Source organism: Armigeres subalbatus, chromosome 1, assembly GCF_024139115.2.
Source record: "Armigeres subalbatus isolate Guangzhou_Male chromosome 1, GZ_Asu_2, whole genome shotgun sequence".
NCBI classification, from domain to species: domain Eukaryota; kingdom Metazoa; phylum Arthropoda; class Insecta; order Diptera; family Culicidae; genus Armigeres; species Armigeres subalbatus.
In genome coordinates this window covers 66,917,748-66,937,594 of record NC_085139.1, presented here as the reverse complement: position 1 = coordinate 66,937,594, position 19,847 = coordinate 66,917,748, and the positions used below count along the sequence as shown (strand labels likewise).

The following is a 19,847-nucleotide window of genomic DNA, read 5'->3' as shown; positions in this document are numbered from 1 at the left end:
TAAATTTAGGCTGTTGGCCATGTTTCCCAGAGCTGGGCTGAATTTGCTAGAACCGGTCGCATCTTTCTGAGCAACGACATAATTGAAATCGCCCCCAAGATTAAATGTTTAGTGGATGACTTGTGGTAAAAAGGCATAACATTCCGGAAGAAATCCTCTCTTGTAGAGTAATTTGCTGATCTCGACGGCGCATAAATGTTCACAATGTTAACACTATCCCCAAAAGTTATCGTTATACTACTGGACTGTCTAAACTTCTTTGTACATTAGAGTAGCAGTTCCACGTTTTTGATTATTTACGTTTGTTATGATTTGATGGATAGAGAGGTATGGATCCTCAACTTTTTGAAATAAAACTATGTCTAAATCTACTAGTTTGATAAACGATCGTAGGGATTGAATTTAAGTGCGATTCGCACTTGCCTTTGTGTTCACTAAATATAACCATGGTGAATTGTTTATCCGAACATTCGGATGAGTTTTCCTCATTCTCCGATATCTCCATAGACAATTCATTGTTGTCATCAGCTGACAGAGGTTTTTTGAATGAACCAGTTGTTGGGCTAACGTCCGATCTAACTTGACTTTTCTGTCGATATGCATTCAGGTTGACATTAAGGTCGGATTTTTGGCCGATTAGTTTTTTGTTTTCAACGCGGTCCCGTCACATTTAGCAGTTTTCTTCTACCTTTTACAAATTTCAAACTTGAAGCCTGAAGAAATTTCCGAATCCCAATTGTCGAGTCCCGATCGAAGAGTTCAATTTGGCTTGATAAAGAAACCAGGTCGCCGATTTCGAGAGGATACTATGACCAACAGTTCAAATACCGTGGTCTCCATTCAGCGAGGGATTGGACCAAATGATTTGCAAAGAGCTGGCTGGTGAATAGCAGGGATGTACCAGAACCCGAGTTTTTTCGATAGTATTTTTGACGGTCGGTAAGGTTTTCGAGGTAACCTGTGGTCCAGGTATGTCCGATTTTGATTTTGTGAACAAAAATGTCTTATAATGTCAAATTATTTACTTATATTTCTATCAGAGGTACACCTTTAATGTTGTAAACAGTTGCTATAGATCGCGGTAGTATCGAATATTTGATCACAGTTATAGTTTTTTAAATGTATCGGTTTGTCATCACAAATTTTAATTCTCCTATCAACAATAATGCAGGTTTCTCAATTTCATTAATTTGAATGCAAGAAAGGAGACACACATCAGATAGACAGGAAATGTATTGCAGATAAGATTATGGAAACTAACGGTGTCACTTAATTGCTTAGCTATCAAGAGACCTGATTTGCCGTTATACGCATAATTGTCCCATGTACATAGGAAATCCCTGCAAACATGGAGCAAATGCATATAACGGCAGTGAAATAGAGTGTTCAGGGATGTAATTAGCTTATATAATACAGTGGGTTGTAAATACGTTTAGGTCGCACATGGAGATGAGTACACTTCCGCTATGCCATTTTATGTAGTGCATAGTATAATAATTCTTATGGTCTTGGCAAATTGTGCCATATGTATAACAAAAAATTGATTTAAAAATACCTGGGTCAAAACAGTCAAAGGATAAGAATGTGCTTAATGAAGGATGCTTTCCCTACTTCTGAAATTGCCAGCTGATGAAAAATTGTATGTGGTATATTCTGGCGGGGCATCCTGAGCAGTGTTAATTTGTGGAGTGACTGATCAAATCAATTTGAAATATCGTATCGTAATCAAAAATTTATCCCATACCATTTGAAAAGTAACTCTGAAGTTTCAAACATCGTAAAAAATTTATTCGCTCGAAATTTTAATGATAATCTCAAAAAGTAATTTTGAAGTTTATTTGTAGTGACAATGTTGAAACCTGTTAGGGAATTCAGCAAATTGAAATGTTTAGATTACTATTTTTTGAGTCTCAAACCAAGCTCTGGATCTGTGGCAACAAAAAAAAAATCCAAATTGAGGCCAAATTTTGGTGTGTAATACATAAAATTATCTCAAATTCCTGAAACACTGATTGATAATGTGATCGAGACAATTGATCATTTGAGCCTATATTTCAAGCACATTAGTTTACGCTACAATTAGAGCAAGAATCAATCCAGGATGGTGGCTAGCTGCATACAACTACATACATAATCAAACTTTTTTATTATTTTTATTTTGTTAAGGTGAAATCAATACCTGTTTATAAGATAACTCAATAATCGGTAAAGTGCTTTGTTGCGTTTTGGCCCAACTTAATGTCTCAATTATCAGTCGGATTTCAGATATTAGATTGTAGATATAATGCCTGTCTACAAAAAAACGAATGATTACTACACGTGTTTTTTAAAAATATTTATAATCATTATTCAATTCTCGAGTTATGAAAAACGGAATTATACTTATATACCCGAAAAATTAAGTAGATAAATTTTTGTACACCTACATATGAAAAAATCAATTCCTGCTATACATTTAAAGTGACATTTGTCATCAATGAATAATTTGTTATGTATGTATTATTGAAAAGTGAAAAGTAATTTCTTGTGCAGTCGTGTTTTTCCAGTAAGCAGAGCATCGGTCGGTCGTCGAAATGTAGTTTTGTTTTGTGCGAAAAGCAAAACGATCGGCCGGTCACCGCGATTTTGTTCTGCATTGTGCGGGTGAGTGAATTAATCAGAAAGTAAAAATTTAGTTCGCGTCCAGTTGTGTAGTGCGGTCGATGAATCAAATAATTAGCGTTTGTTCGATTGTTTTTGTTTTTAATCAAACTACACGCTATACACGGCAGACCGTTTACCAAAACGAACCCTGCCACACTCCCTACCCCTTATATCCAACATCCCAGTGATTTCTCGTGGAAGTGCAGATGACTCGTCGGCTTCTATCAAAGCGAGTATCACGTCAACAATTTCCTACCTATTCCTTAATTGACCTGCATTCGGACACGGCCGGCGCTGGTATTGCTTATTTTTGGGTCACCAGTTTTTACACATTGAAGATAAAACTATTTTTTGAACATGGTGCAATGAAGATGGTGATGTTTCAGAAGTTTTCCTGATTTTGAAGATTTTTAGATCTTTGCAGACTTAAGGATGCTTCAGATTTGGGGAGTTTTCTGATATCTCATTGCTTTCAGATAATGGAACTGATCCAGATCCTTCCGATTGAGATCATTGTCATGACCTAAATTTTTATCTTCAGATATTTTTAATTCCCGTATACCATGGAAATCTATAATTTTCTCACATTTTCGAGGCCCTGCAGATCCAGATTATTAAAATGCTTCAAAATCGTAACCGTTTTTTTGTCACAATCATGCTGGTGCGGCGTGTTTTCCGTAGAGCAGTTTGTTGTTAGTTTGGACATGCTGCTGGCTTTAAAAATTAATATTTAGTAATAAACGTAAATGTCAGCGTTCGAATTTGTTGGCAAAAAATGAGTTAATGTTTAATAGCCAAAGGCTCATACATTATTTTCAAGGTCTGCAAACATTTGTAACTGTTGATTTGAGGCATTTTATTATTTTTGTCATTATTTTATATAACAGTCATACTTTTACAAGTGAAATATTTTGTGTTTGAATCTTTCGCATCTCTTACATAAATAATAGATAGGAAAGAAGATGAACATCGAATTTTGAAACATTACTGCATATTTATTATTTATTTTTAATCAAAACTCTCATGTTATTATGTATGATACTGCCTTCCGTCTTTTTATTTCATACTTTCAGAAATAAAGAAGTCTATTTTTCGATCCTTGAGTCCCCGATTCCCCGATTTACAGCAGGACATTTCTTGACGAACTATTGGTTTTCCATCTCTGAAGACAGCATAAATCTAAAACTAGCTGGTGTTGAAGAAAATTCATCCAGGACATGCGAATTTAAACTTGGTGAGAGAATTCCATTTTATATTGTTACCAAATTATATTGAAACTATATTATTATAAACCATAAAAACCATCAGGGCACTGGATTGAAGAAATTTGGATAGGAAGAGTGGGATTGCCAAATTCTTATTGTTAACATTTCGTGAATAAAGGGCGGGCTCTTCTCCCCATCTATTGGGTCAATCTGGGAAACGAGGGCTAGATTATATTATTGTATGTATGAGCTTTCTTCTGGAAGGAGATTCTCTATTCATCCCGTGGATTCGCATAAGCGTCTTTGCTTATGGAACCACCCCACTCATTTTTGGCCCTTCATACAGGAGTTTGATGAAATACATGCAATAGTACAATCATGATCAAATCGTTCGTCAGATATGGCCAGTGCTATCGGCAGGTGCCTTGCTACAATAGATGGTAGTATCATCATCATCATCATCATCATTAGTTTTTTGTTTTCAACGCATGAAATGCCTGTATGCATTTATACAGTGTTTGCATGATTGACCTCTGTACGTGATTAGTGTTTGTTCTCCCTGTATCGTTACGAACGACTTGATGTGTCTTTGTAAGATCATTTTCGATACTCTTACACTCGAAGGTCTGCTCTTGAACATGTAGTTATCCCCACATTTGCTCCTGGAAACTGATAAAGTCGCCATATTGTTTCAGGTATGCCACAATGTTATCGTTTCGGACATTTTCAGACAGGTCGTGGATTTTAACCTCCATTCCAGTGTCTTCCATTACTAAATGAACTTTGACCTTGGTTTCGATGATAATGATCTCGTGCTTTCCATTAAACATGTCCACCGTGCCCTGTGCATTTTTTAGAGATGCGCACTTGACGTGTACACAGGTCTGCACATGATTCATTTGTAGCCTTACCACCTACGAGAAAGTGGGGTAAGATCGCCAATGGAGCAAGACAGCCAACGTTGATTATGACTTGAGTGAGCCTTATATTCACATTATTGTTACGAGGGATGGTTAACAATAATGTAAAAGGGATATACAACTGAAAAATGCACTTTGAAAATCACTTGTTCTCGAAATATTGATTTTAAGATGCTTTAGTTGGAATTACAATTTTCTTATAATTTTGTGGTTACATAATTTAAGGTTTGAAGCCAAAATTACTTTTTTTTTGTATCTTTATTAAGGAGACTTTCAGCCCGAGGCTGGCTCGTCTCCGAGCCAGAATTACTCTTTTTTCGGCACAAATTGATATTTATCAAGGCTTTTATATAACTATAGCCTATCTACATTTAAAATTTGAGGAGATTCACATTAATTATAATTGATAGGATATAAATCTTTGGATATACGTCGACTTGGGGCGGTATTGCCAACTGTATTAAAAACAAGATCATCTCCAGGATTAACAGTCGCCTAACCCTTAAATGCATTTCAAAAATCATCAAAATAGTTTCTGTTTGAATCAGAGATGATTTAAACAAGAGATATGGTTTTAATCGTAAAAGGCAGCTTTAGGCAAATTCACATATTGCTGTAGAACCAGAGCTCAACAAATCAACATGGAATACGACATTTTCAAACGAAATACCATTTGAACATAATTCCTAAAAGTGCAAGGAATGTGTTACCCGTTCTAAATAAATTAAGCAAACTTTTAATATAATTTTTGGTTCTCGTTCGTCGTGCCCCGAGGGGGTGGCCATGTCGCCCCATGTGATAAATATAGGCATCATAAAAATTCCTTTTTTTAAAACCAGTTTATTAGATACTGAAACGTCATTAATCATTGTTTATTGATACTTATGTTAAAGGCAGGTCATCATAAAGATGTTTCATGGACAAATCAGCAGAATTCGTAGAAGTTTCATTATTCTACAAAGATTACCGCTTGGGGTGGCCATCTTGCCCCACTTTCCCCTACTGTAGGCTCAGCGCAAGAGCACTGTCCCAAGTAACAATTTTGTGACCGTTGGGTTTTATATGAATTTTAATAAGGTTTTATTAATATATATTTATTATGGGAATAATTAAAGCCTATTGTTTTATGGTGGTCATAAACAATGCCAACGAACAAAGGTTTTATATCACTCTTGAGATATCCATAAAACTCTTATAAACTATGTTTTAAAACTAAACTTTTTGTTAGCTTTGAAGTTTTAATAATAGTTTTATTATCAGGTTAATCAGTTTTATTATTGCTTTCAAATGCGTCATAAAACCAGTTTGGATCACTGCTTTAAAACTACTCAACGCGGATCGATCTATTCACCATGTTGAATTTGGAAAGCAGTGTTGCTGTAAAACTTATAATTTAATCATTCAATAAGACGCATAATAACCTATATATTTTTGTATATATATATTTTTTTTTAGTGTTTCTGATAAACTTAAGATGTTTCTCATTTCCAAAATTAAAAAAAAAACTTAAAAACGACAAGTAAAAAATCCCCTTGTCATACGTATCTCCGGTACTATCCAATAATACCAATAAAGGTTTGTCAAAAACAATTCGATTTCTGTCAAAAGTAATTTTGTTCTATGAGCAGGGTTATTTGAAAATTATTGAACTGTAACTCTTATGTTAGTTTTTATTTTGATTTGGGAAATGAGACACATAAATATGAAATGCTGTTAAATATATGCACTTAATTAAATTGCGGCTTTTCATGAAGAATCATTTTAATTCACGATGATTTCGAGTTTCTGGTTTTCTAAAAAAAGGAAAGGAGGAAATATTTTTTGTATTTTTCCCCATACACATGTCCTCCTGATTAAAAAATTTGCCCTTGTAACATACACACATATTTAATTGCTACAAATTACACCGAAAATACGAATTGGTAATGTTCCACATATTCGTAGGTTCACTAATTTAAGGAAATTACTAGCATTCGTAGATTTCTTATACGGATCCGCAAATCCGCCGAGAGCTTTAATTTCCACCGATTTGGCATCGTTGCCCATAGGATGAAAAAGTGCTTCCCGCATCAGCCACTAGGCTGCATGTTATCGAACCGAAGGCCATTTGTTGTGGGGAAGTGTAATCATGACAAAGTTTTATAACAAGTTTAAAACGGTCATGAAGTAACCAAGGAGAATTATTGAGGTTAACACAAAAGCCATTGAGCTATTTATCACCAGATTTTTTGTTTTCATAAAAAGGAATGTCGCCATGTTGAAATAATGATCAACGTCATAGCCGTGATTAAAAAAAATACATCAATTACCATCAAATACACTATTCATTAGTGGAATTAATTTATATCTGAGGTTTTTTGATAGAAGCACGGTTACTTTATAACAAACTATTTGAAATTGAAATATTTTGAGCAGTTTGGATAATTATTAAATTTCCTATTTTCATGTGATTATTCGATAATTCCGAGGCGCGATGATTTTAAGCTTCTACAATCTCAATATTCACGATAAATTTGGTTGCGCATGTCATTCTGATGTATGAACTACTTAAAAAATGCTTCATTTTCAACATCAACCATTTCAAGTGAAATCAGAAGCATCATTTTCCACACATCAGCTTTACATAGGGGACATTGTTATCTAGTAAAAATACAAACAAAGGCACTGGAACGACAATAAATATAATCCATAAATTGAAAAAGTTTTATTGTTACTCTTATGATGGTCATGACAACCTCTTATAGAGTATCAACAAATTCAATACAATGTTTTATTGCAGTTTTATTACTACTCTTAATACGGTTTTAATAACTTCTTCTAGATTGGTCCATTAGGCCGGAAGGCTATCTTAATGATGTTATGAAGAGGTTTTGGTGGAGTTATTAGTTTTATTAGCAACTGGTCATGAAAACCTCTTATAGAGCATGATAAATCTTAAAATGTTACTTGGGTGTGCACGAATATGTGCAAGTCTTCGAACGAAGGACGTTTGGGGAAGTTTGTCAGGTCAATCCTGTACGTATTTTCTCGTGGTTTCACTTGAGTCATGGAGCGCTGTGCATTCGCAAATGCAAATCACAACTTTTGTTAAACCTCCATCGTTCAGACCGCAAAAATCGGACGACTACGATGGACCGAATACGTGTATGAAAGTAGTACATTTGAAATCACAAAATATTTTTATTTGTGCACATTTTTTTACAAAATAACAAAATACACACAGTTATTTTGTAATTTCATAACCTTTTTCAGACTGTTTCAAACTAATTTTTTAGAGATTTTTTTTGACATTTTTACATGCACCCAGAAAACAAATCTGACAATTATTGTATAAAATCTGGGCATATACAATTCTGTAAGCTTTTTATACAAATATTGAATTAAATTAATACAAATCTGTATTATTCCAATATAACAAATGTATTGAAATCTTCCGAAATTGTATATGCCCAATTATTATACAGTTTCTGTAAGGTTCTTATGCAGAACTGTATTAAAATCTGCCATCTGCTGGTTGGGTATGGTATTTCTTAAAAGTATGGCTATAATAAAAATGTCAAATCAATAATGCAAATTGGGTCATAATGAATGCATATGCAAAATTTCAGGAGAATAAAACAATAAGAAAAAGACGACCTTCAAATTCAAATGGAGTCGGTCTTCGGTGTTGCAATGATTTACAATCCTGCTGTAAAACTTTGACAACTACGGTAGAAAGTAAAACGTAATAAAACGTACAATAAAAACTGCAAACACGATATGTCAGCTGGGAGTAATCGTCCGAGAAATCAGCAAAGATTCTATCTGTCATTTACATATGCACGCAAATATCCAGAGGTGGTCCAAAGGCAGCAAATGTGAACTTTTCTTCTTACCCATATAAAGCTGGAACCAGTCTATTGAATTATTTAGGTATCAAACTGGAATTTTTCTCCGGCACACTTTTGACCACCGACAATAGCACGCTTGCTACGATCACCGCAGCGACGGCGATGAGGAACACACAAACTCACACGCCTGCTTTTCTCGCCGGTTAGACACTTCGCTAGCGGGCGCACGCCCTCGCGCTTCAGGCGGTCTCCGTCCGAGAGTCGGACCGGAGGAGCAGCGAGCGAAATCGTCGTCGTCGCTGCCGGCGTGCAACAGTCAGTCAGGGGGTTTTGGTTTTGAGCAACTCGGCTGCCACGCGGCTACTGCTGCTGGTGGCTGGTGCTGTTGGTTATCATTCGCACTCGATTAGCATAATTACATCGCTTTCGTCTTGTTTATTCTGACGCTTTCTGACGGCTAAGCTGCATCTGATGTTGAGTGAGTCTAGAACGAAGCGTGGAAAATATATTGCTCATTAGATCGGTTGAGTTTAGTAATAATCTGGAAATTACAATTTGTGGAGTTGTGGAGCAAATTTGTTCAGTAGTCCGTGGTAGATCACTTCGTTACGATTGCTAGATGCTTTAGTTTTGACCTTAATGAGCTATATTTCGCGCCAAAGAATTGATGTTTATGGCATTCTATTAAGTTTATTGAACATCCGAAAAATGAGTGTTCCAGTAGAAACAAAAAAGAACGAAATAAAAAAAAAACAATCGGATTTCGCGTGGTTGCTCAAGCAATTTTTATTTGTGCTATAGAAAACATAACAAACTTGTGATAGTTGTTTAAGTTTTTGTTTTGATCTAGATTTAAGCTTAGATGCTTATGTTACATATACGGTTATATTTATGTTTGGTTTTGGATTTTGTCCATGTTTTGGTTTATGTTTTGGCTTTGGATTTTGTTTAATTCGATTTTGGTACAATGTCTCAGTGATTCTTGAATACAGAAATCGTCCTAGTAGCTCTGAGGCTATTATAAGAAACATATACATACAATGTCTGTTCTCGATATAGACATAGATGTTCTGTTCATTGAATCTTACAGATATTCAATTGATTGTAGCTTTTTTACAACTTTGAAAAATATCCAAAATTTAGGAAACGGTATATGAATCTTCTTAAAATTGCTTAAAACTAATCTGGGATTCTTAGTGAAGTAATTCAACTTGAACAAATTGATTTCCGAAATTATGAGTAATCCTAAGCAACCCGCATAGCGAACATCTGTTTCTCGAATAAAATTCCACCCATCAGAAACTTTTTAACAAACCCCTTCCGGAACGACAACTCTAATTACATTGAGTGATCTTAAATAGGGACAGGGAGCACAAATCAACCTTGATGGTCTCCATCAGCCTTTCATCCGCTGACCCTACTTCGGTGGCCGATCCGCAATGGCATGTCTTCATCTATTTTAGGCTTTCCTGTTTCCAGATGGCAACGTCCCCCACCCCCGCCATAACCGACCAGGCAGGCATCGTGGCAGCAACATCAATTAGGCTGGCGCGTCCGATGACGTTCGATGTTCGTTCGATCCAGCAATGGCGATGGGAAATTGCTGTGGCCCACATACTGTGTGTACCACACGTACAGCAAAGGTATTTATGTAGGTATCTGCACCCGAGCATTGGACCTGGGGCTGGGGGCCACGAATGATGTAATCTCCTGTTCTGACGGAAACCTGTTGAAAATACTTTGTTTATGCGAACTTATGAGATTGTTTACAGGATGTGATATTGCTGCTACATTTTGTTTGCGCTTCGATTCAGATTCTTCTGAATTCCAATTCATCTGCGGAATGCAAATTATTTGCATTTTGTTATCTTGTCTATCACCTATCGACTACTTTTCAAATATAAATTAAGTCACAATTAGTTCAAATTTCCGCTCGAGGCGGATTTTCTCAGTACATCCAAAACACCATAATACTGATGACTTCTATTTTTGTTTGTGTTTTCAGAAAAATACATCTATTGCAAAATGTATCTTTCATGTAATGGTAATAACGTTTATGCTTAGGGACAGCATCAACCGAAACTTCTCACGTATCGTTTGTCGGTACACCAATCATTCATTCTCTTGAAGTGCTCGTTACTCGTATAACTTGATAGGTGATTCCGTGAGAGGTATGTTTGTGCGAACTTCAAAGTACCACTCGTTATGTACACCAGTGCTTGACCGAAATTCATGTTAGAATAGATGGATGGGTCAACCAGTAACGTATGTAGAAAAGAGTGGAGCAACGGTATCTAATAAAGCAAATAATATTTTAATCTCTGCATTATTGCTTGTAATTTTGAAAAGCGTTCCGGAATTCGTGAACCAGCAAAATACACCGTGATTTAATTCATGGATTCGGGAACACCAGTTACGTTTTCCAGAACGTTCTAGAAAACGTGACTGTGTTCCCGAATCCGTGGCTGTTGTTCACGAAAAAATACACCGTGAATTTGTTAGTTCACGAATTCATGAACCCTTTTTTTTGCGTGTAGCAAATCGAGCAAGTTGACGATTACACGCCTGCCGACATCTTCTTGTACACTTGGTACCACCACGACGATGAGCATTGAAAGCAGTATTTTCCGCTCAAACATTCCGAGAACCCAATAGTCTGCATCTGAAGACTGGACGTATCAACGATTTGAACAGAACTAATGTCCGTGTCCGTGCTGCGAGGCTTTAACTGGCTCAGCAAACCATAGCAAGTCCTACTTGCAGCCGCAACATGTCTTTTCTCCTCGCTGCTGACAACATTATTACATGTAACGAGTGTTCCAATAAATCAGAGGTTCTCAACCTGGGGTACATGTACCCCTGGGGGTACCTTTGCCGGGCCAAGAGGGTACCTCAGTCAAAAATGCATAATGGCGGATGTATCACAATTTTAATCAAAACTTACCGATAAAGTTTTGCTCCTTTCAAAAGGTTCGGAAACCTACTTTCAAGAGGCCCGGAAGCCTCCTTTCAAGAGGCCCGGAAGCCTCCTTTCAAGAGGCCCGGAAGCCTCCTTTCAAGAGGCCCGGAAGCCTCCTTTCAAGAGGCCCGGAAGCCTCCTTTCAAGAGGCCCGGAAGCCTCCTTTCAAGAGGCCCGGAAGCCTCCTTTCAAGAGGCCCGGAAGCCTCCTTTCAAGAGGCCCGGAAGCCTCCTTTCAAGAGGCCCGGAAGCCTCCTTTCAAGAGGCCCGGAAGCCTCCTTTCAAGAGGCCCGGAAGCCTCCTTTCAAGAGGCCCGGAAGCCTCCTTTCAAGAGGCCCGGAAGCCTCCTTTCAAGAGGCCCGGAAGCCTCCTTTCAAGAGGCCCGGAAGCCTCCTTTCAAGAGGCCCGGAAGCCTCCTTTCAAGAGGCCCGGAAGCCTCCTTTCAAGAGGCCCGGAAGCCTCCTTTCAAGAGGCCCGGAGGCTTCATTTCAAGAGGCCCGGAAGCCTCCTTTCAAGAGGCCCAGAAGCCTCCTTTCAAGAGGCCCGGAAGCCTCCTTTCAAGAGGCCCGGAAGCCTCCTTTCAAGAGGCCCGGAAGCCTCCTTTCAAGAGGCCCGGAAGCCTCCTTTCAAGAGGCCCGGAAGCCTCCTTTCAAGAGGCCCGGAAGCCTCCTTTCAAGAGGCCCGGAAGCCTCCTTTCAAGAGGCCCGGAAGCCTCCTTTCAAGAGGCCCGGAAGCCTTTTTCAAGAGGCCCGGAAGCCTCCTTTCAAGAGGCCCGGAAGCCTCCTTTCAAGAGGCCCGGAAGCCTCCTTTCAAGAGGCCCGGAAGCCTCCTTTCAAGAGGCCCGGAAGCCTCCTTTCAAGAGGCCCGGAAGCCTCCTTTCAAGAGGCCCGAAGGCCTTCTTCCAAAGGCCCGGAAGCTCCCTTCCAAGAGGCCTGAAAGCCTCCTTTTAAGAGGTCTAGAAGCCTCCTTTTAAGAGGCCCGGAAGCCTCCTTTGCCCGGAAGCCTCCTTTGCCCGGAAGCCTCCTTTCAAGAGGTTCGGAAGCATCCTTTCAATAGGCCCGGAAGCCTTCTTTCAAGAGGCCAGGAAGCCTCCATTCAAGAGGCCCTGAAGCCTCATTTCAAGAAGCCCGGAAGCCTCCTTTCAAGAGGCCCGGAAGCCTCCTTTCAAGAGGCCCGGAAGCCTCCTTTCAAGAGGCCCGGAAGCCTCCTTTCAAGAGGCCCGGAAGCCTCCTTTCAAGAGGCCCGGAAGCCTCCTTTCAAGAGACCCCCAAGCCTCCTTTCAAGAGGCCCGGAAGCCTCCTTTCAAGAGGCCCGGAAGCCTGCCTTCAAGAGGCCCGGAAGCCTCCTTTAAAGAGGCCCGGAAGCCTCCTTTCAAGAGGCCCGGAAGCCTCCTTTCAAGAGGCCCGGAAGCCTCCTTTCAAGAGGCCCGGAAGCCTCCTTTCAAGAGGCCCGGAAGCCTCCTTTCAAGAGGCCCGGAAGCCTCCTTTCAAGAGGCCCGGAAGCCTCCTTTCAAGAGGCCCGGAAGCCTCCTTTCAAGAGGCCCGGAAGCCTCCTTTCAAGAGGCCCGGAAGCCTCCTTTCAAGAGGCCCGGAAGCCTCCTTTCAAGAGGCCCGGAAGCCTCCTTTCAAGAGGCCCGGAAGCCTCCTTTCAAGAGGCCCAGAAGCCTCCTTTCAAGAGGCCCGGAAGCCTCCTTTCAAGAAGCCCGGAAGCCTCCTTTCAAGAGGCGCGGAATCCTCCTTTCAAGAGGTCCGGAAGCCTCCTTCCAAGAGGCCCGGAAGCCTCCTTCCAAGAGGCCCGGAAGCCTCCTTCCAAGAGGCCCGGAAGCCTCCTTCCAAGAGGCCCGGAAGCCTCCTTCCAAGAGGCCCGGAAGCCTCCTTCCAAGAGGCCCGGAAGCCTCCTTCCAAGAGGCCCGGAAGCCTCCTTCCAAGAGGCCCGGAAGCCTCCTTCCAAGAGGCCCGGAAGCCTCCTTCCAAGAGGCCCGGAAGCCTCCTTCCAAGAGGCCCGGAAGCCTCCTTCCAAGAGGCCCGGAAGCCTCCTTCCAAGAGGCCCGGAAGCCTCCTTCCAAGAGGCCCGGAAGCCTCCTTCCAAGAGGCCCGGAAGCCTCCTTCAAAGAGGCCCGGAAGCCTCCTTCCAAGAGGCCCGGAAGCCTCCTTCCAAGAGGCCCGGAAGCCTCCTTCCAAGAGGCCCGGAAGCCTCCTTCCAAGAGGCCCGGAAGCCCCCTTCCAAGAGGCCCGGAAGCCTCCTTCCAAGAGGCCCGGAAGCCTCCTTCCAAGAGGCCCGGAAGCCTCCTTCCAAGAGGCCCGGAAGCCTCCTTCCAAGAGGCCCGGAAGTCTCCTTCCAAGAGGCCCGGAAGCCTCCTTCCAAGAGGCCCGGAAGCCTCCTTCCAAGAGGCCCGGAAGCCTCCTTCCAAGAGGCCCGGAAGCCTCCTTCCAAGAGGCCCGGAAGCCTCCTTCCAAGAGGCCCGGAAGCCTCCTTCCAAGAGGCCCGGAAGCCTCCTTCCAAGAGGCCCGGAAGCCTCCTTCCAAGAGGCCCGGAAGCCTCCTTCCAAGAGGCCCGGAAGCCTCCTTTCAAGAGGCCCGGAAGCCTCCTTTCAAGAGGCCCGGAAGCCTCATTTCAAGAGGCGCAGAATCCTCATTTCAAGAGGCCCAGAAACATCCTAGAGGCTCAGAGGCGTCCTTTCAAGATGTTCAGAAGCCTATATTTAAGTGGCTCGAAAGCCTTTTTTTAGAGACTCGGAAGCCTTTCTTTGAGAGCTCTGAATAATGAAAATTTCAGTCAACTTTACGGCGAGTCATATATCCCATCCCGTTAATTTTCAGTTCCATTTTTCTTATGAATTGGGTCCTAAAATGAAGAATCGATATTCGATTTTCTTTCAGGGAACGATGAAGGTAATCATTCTAAACGTGTCAGTTTTTCTTTAGACTCAAAAATCGAAAAGAACATTGTTTAATTTGAAATTGAAAAATAGATGAAAAATGCTTCCTCGACATTTGCGGTCTTGTTTGACGTACGGATTCAAACGCACTAGCAAAACACCGCAGGGCACTTGACTCAACCTTTGACAGTTAATATATGGGGCTGACGTTTTGGGCTGATGGTTCATTCGTTCTGAAATGTTGCACAGTCCAAAATTTGCCTTAAAATGTCTTAAACACATACATATTATTTTTACTGATTTAGAATTTTATGAATTTTTATAACAACGGTACAAGTATTCTTGACCGATGCACTATCGTTCGCAACCATAAACGAGGTAGGGCTTTAGGACCCAATTACACTTATTTTTATTTGCAGCAAAAACTAGGGGTACCTCAATTAATGCAAAAGTGCGAAGGGGTACCTCTCTAGAAAAAGGTTGAGAACCGCTGCAATAAATGTATATTAATTCGTCGCAACCTCAAATCACATTGTATCAGGTTCAACCTCGGGATCAACGCCTTTTGGACTGTCCCGTTGTCTACAGATCAAATCAGATACTTAGTTTTGACAGAGTTTATGATCAACCCTATTCTTCCATTCTCCTGTTTAAACAGCACGAAAGCCTTTTTCGCTACTCTGCGGTGATGTGGATGTCATCCGAAAAACCACGGAGTTTTAAGACTTGTTGATGACGGCTCCGTTTCTTTTGACACCAGATCTTCAAATTGCTCTTTTCAAAGCTATGTTGAATAGCAGATCTGAAAGCGCATCGTCCTGCTTAAATTCATCTAACGCCACAATCGAATCGAATGTCTCACCAGATATTCCAAAAAAATTCAGAACCAATCAATCCCGTTCATGCATCCCCAACACGGACATCATTTTGATGTAAGTTACGCACCCTTTGACCCACCGCTTCATGGCGGTCGTGGCAGCAGCAAGTGGTACAATTGAGTTGAATCGTTTTTTTTTTGCCAGGACCACCATTATACACAAGAGAGGATTTGTTTTACCGAAAAAGTTCAACAAATTGACTGCAGCAACCACCGGTGACGGCCACCACTGATACTTTTTTGGTCGATAACGATGCAATCATTGCCATTAATAGCATGTCACTTAAAAGAAAATACGGCTCAAATCAAATATTTTGTTTCAAATGGTGGTTCTGAGAAGAACCTATTTATGCTTCTTGAGACCTTGTTGAGCATTTACAACTACTAACAGCAACCAACCGATTGTCCGAATTATGCGAAAATATTCCACTTTTCAAATCATTTTTTTCTTATGGCTCTATTATATACAAAAACAAGTTTAATTGAGAGAAAACTTCACCTCATTACCACAATCTCATAGTGTCTGTAGACAAGTTGGATGGCGTCGTTCTTGACCTCTGCAGCGGCAGTCGGCAGGTAGATGCGACCAAAAATTATACACAAGGAAGCGCCTTTCCAAAAAATAACCACAATCTAGCAATAGAATATCACTTTCCAATGCAAAATGGTTACAAACACTGACGCGGCGATTAAATTCACTGTATGATCCCGAGGGCCCTCCTTAGCCGTGCGGTAAGACGCGCGGCTACAAAGCAAGACCATGCTGAGGGTGGCTGGGTTCGATTCCCGGTGCCGGTCTAGGCAATTTTCGGATTGGAAATTGTCTCGACTTCCCTGGGCATAAAAGTATCATCGTGTTAGCCTCATGATATTACGAATGCAAAAATGGTAACCTGGCTAAGAAACCTCGCAGTTAATAACTGTGGAAGTGCTTAATGAACACTAAGCTGCGAGGCGGCTCTGTCCCAGTGTGGGGATGTAATGCCAATAAGAAGAAGAAGATGATCGACCGAAAGGGACCGGCTTGTGCGTCTCGATACACATCCGCTGACGATTGTTGTGGGATGGCCACTCGATGCTTTAAAACGACTTACATAAAATTTCACGTGAACTCTGCAGATAATTCTGCAGCAACACGCCGGCGAGCCCATCAAGGCCGATGCTGGGACCTCAATCTGCTGGACTCAACAGACTCCGACGACTGCCACTGATGACGATGCAGGGACAGCTCACCACGGAATCTCAAACAGATTGGCTCGTGCTTACGGAAAAGCTACTTTCTTGCATTCAATATAGTAGGCCCATTAGCCCAGCCCCTTTGTTGTTAGTTATGGGTGCAAATTTTATGTGTACTCATCACGAATACCGAAGGGGTGGAGCTAATGAGCTTCCTTCATTAGATACAAGAAAGCAGCTTTCCCACGCGCAAGCCGTTTTGTTCGACGCCAATTAAAAAGGTGCACCAAAAGTTTCTGCGAGCCGCGTCTATTCAAATTTCTGCCAATATAGAAAAAATATCAAAATATGCTATAGATAAGCACAAACTAATGGCACATGGTATTGATATTCTAGTGCAAAATATTGATATTGTTGTCTGATCTTTTATCTCTTATATCAATCATGTCCATATCTCATTTAGATATCTTATCAACGTTTGATATTATTAAGCCTCTTTCCTCTACTCGGGATTAACCGCCTCGTGGACCTAAATTTCGGATTATTGGTCCCTATGTGTAGACCTGTCAAACTTGTAAAAAAAAACTCAACTTAATTCACCGATTTGGATTGGATTTGGATTGAATTTGGATTGGATTTGGATTGAATTTGGATTGGATTTGGATTAGATTTGGATTGGATTTGGATTGGATTTGGATTGGATTTGGATTGATTTGATTGATTTGGAATGGTTTGGATTGATTTGATTGATTTGGATTGGATTTGGATTGATTTGGATTGATTTGTATTGATTTGGATTGATTTGGATTGATTTGGATTGATTTGGATTGATTTGGATTGATTTGATTGGATTTGATTAGATTTGGATTGATTTGGATTGGATTTGGATTGATTTGGATTGGATTTGGATTGATTTGGATTGATTTGGATTGGATTGGATTTGATTGATTTGGATTGGATTTGGATTGGATTTGGATTGATTTGACTGATCTGGATTGGTTTGGACTGGATTTGGATTGGTTTGGATTGAACCTGATTGATTTGGACTGGATTTGACTGGATCTGGACTGGATCTGGACTGACCTGACTGATTTGGATCTGACTGATTTGGACTGGATCTGACTGGACTGGACTGATCTTGATCGATCTGGACTGATCTGACCGATCTGACTGGATCTGGACTGATCTGACTGATCTGGACTGGATCTGGACTTGACCTGACTGGATCTGGACTGGATCTGACTGACTGATCTGGACTGATCTGGACTGGATCTGACTGGATCTGGACTGACTTGACTGGATCTGACTGACCTGGACTGGATCTGGATCGATCTGGATCGATCTGGACTGACCTGGACTGGATCTTGACTGATCTGACTGACCTGACTGGATCTGAATTGGACTGACCGATTCTGGACTGGATCTGGATCGGATCTTGGACTGATCTGACTGATCTGACTGACTTGGACTGGATCTGACTGACCTGGACTGACTCTGGACTGATCTGGATCGATCTGGACTGATCTGGACTGGATCTGACTGACTTGGACTGGATCTGGATTGATCGACTCTGGATCTGGACTGACTTGGACTGACTCTGACTGGATCTGGACTCTGACTGGATTTGACTGACCTGACTGGATCTGGACTGGACTTGGACTGACCTGACTGGATCTGGACTGACTTGGATCGATCTTGGACTTGATCTGACCGATCTGGACTGGACTGGACTGGACCTGACTTGATCTGGACTGGATCTGGACTGATCTGACTGACCTGGACTGACCTGACTGGATCTGGACTGGATCTGACTGGACTGACTGACTGATCTGACCTGACTGGATCTGGACTGGATCTTGGACTGGATCTGACTGACCTGGACTGACCTGGACTGACTTGACTGGATCTGGACTGACTTGACTGGATCGACTGACCTGGACTGGATCTGACTCGATCTGACCTGACTGGACTGACCTGACTGGATCTGGATTGATCTGACTGATCTGGACTGGATCTGACCGACTGACCTGGACTGATCGATTTGGACTGATCTGGACTGGATCTGACTGGATCTTGACTGGATTTGACTTGATCTGGACTGATCGATTTGACTGGATTCGGATCTGGATCTGATCTGGACTGGATTTGACTGATCGGATTGATCTGGACTGGATCTTGACTGACTTGGACTGGATCGACTTGATTTGGATCGATCTGGACTGACCTGGGATTGATCTGACTGGATCTGGACTGATCTGGACTGGATCTGGACTGACTTGACTGATCTGGACTGGATCTTGACTGACCTGACTGGATCTGGATCGATCTGACTGATCTGACTGATCTGGACTGGATCTGACTGACCTGACCGATCTGGACTGATCTGACTGGATCTGACTGACCTGACTGGATCTGGACTGGATCTGGACTGACTGACTGACTGGACCTGACTGACTGATCGACTGACCGATCTGGACTGACCTGGACTGGATCTGGACTGGATCTGGACTGGATCTGGACTGGATCTGACTGGACCTGACTGACCTGGACTGATCTGACTGGATCTTTGACTGGACCTCGACTGGATCTGGACTGACCTGGACTGATCTGACCTGGATCTGGACTGACTTGACTGGATCTGGACTGGATCTGGACTGATCTGGATCGATCTGATTGATCTGACTGGATCTGGACTGACTGATCTGGACTGGATTTGACTCGATCTGACTGGATCTTGACTGACCTGACCGACCTGACTTGACCTGGATTGATCTGGACTGATCTGACTGGATCGACTTGACCTGGACTGACCTGACTGACCTGGACTGATCTGGATTGATCTGACTGATCTGACTGATCTGGACTGGACTTGACTGACTTGGACTGGATCTGGACTGATTTGGACTGACCTGGACTGGATTTGGACTGATTTGGACTGACCTGACTGGATCTGGATCGACTGATTGACTGGATCTGGATTGATTTGACTGATTTGGATCGATTTGGACTGGATCTGACTGGATTTGGACCGATCTGGACTGATCTGGACTGGATCTGGACTGACTTGACTGATCTGATTGACCTGATTTGGATCTGGACCTGATTGGATTTGACTGGATCTGGATTGATTTGGACTGGATCTGACTGACTGGACTGACCTGACTGGATTTGACTGGATTTGGACTGACCTGGACTGACTGGATTTGACTGGATCTGACTGGATCTGACTGGACTGGATCTGGATTGATTTGACTGGATCTGGACTGGATTTGACTGATCTGACTGGATTTGGATTGATCTGGACTGACCTGACTGGATTTGGACTGATTTGACTGGATCTGGATTGATTTGGACTGGATC

The 19,847-nt window shown here is 41.7% G+C and overlaps 1 protein-coding gene across 5 annotated transcripts in view; it reads right to left on the bottom strand.

Annotated features, from left to right (window-relative positions):
- LOC134226575 (5-hydroxytryptamine receptor 1-like) overlaps positions 1-19,847 on the bottom strand; it is a 326,641-nt gene that overhangs the window by 281,114 nt on the left and 25,680 nt on the right. For 2 of the 5 annotated variants that reach the window (XM_062707454.1, XM_062707435.1), the window contains exon 2: positions 8,644-9,082. The exons of the other annotated variants lie outside the window; for them this stretch is intronic. The gene's annotated coding sequence lies outside the window, so the exon portion shown is untranslated. The remainder of the gene's footprint in view (positions 1-8,643; positions 9,083-19,847) is intronic. 5 annotated transcript variants of the gene reach the window in all.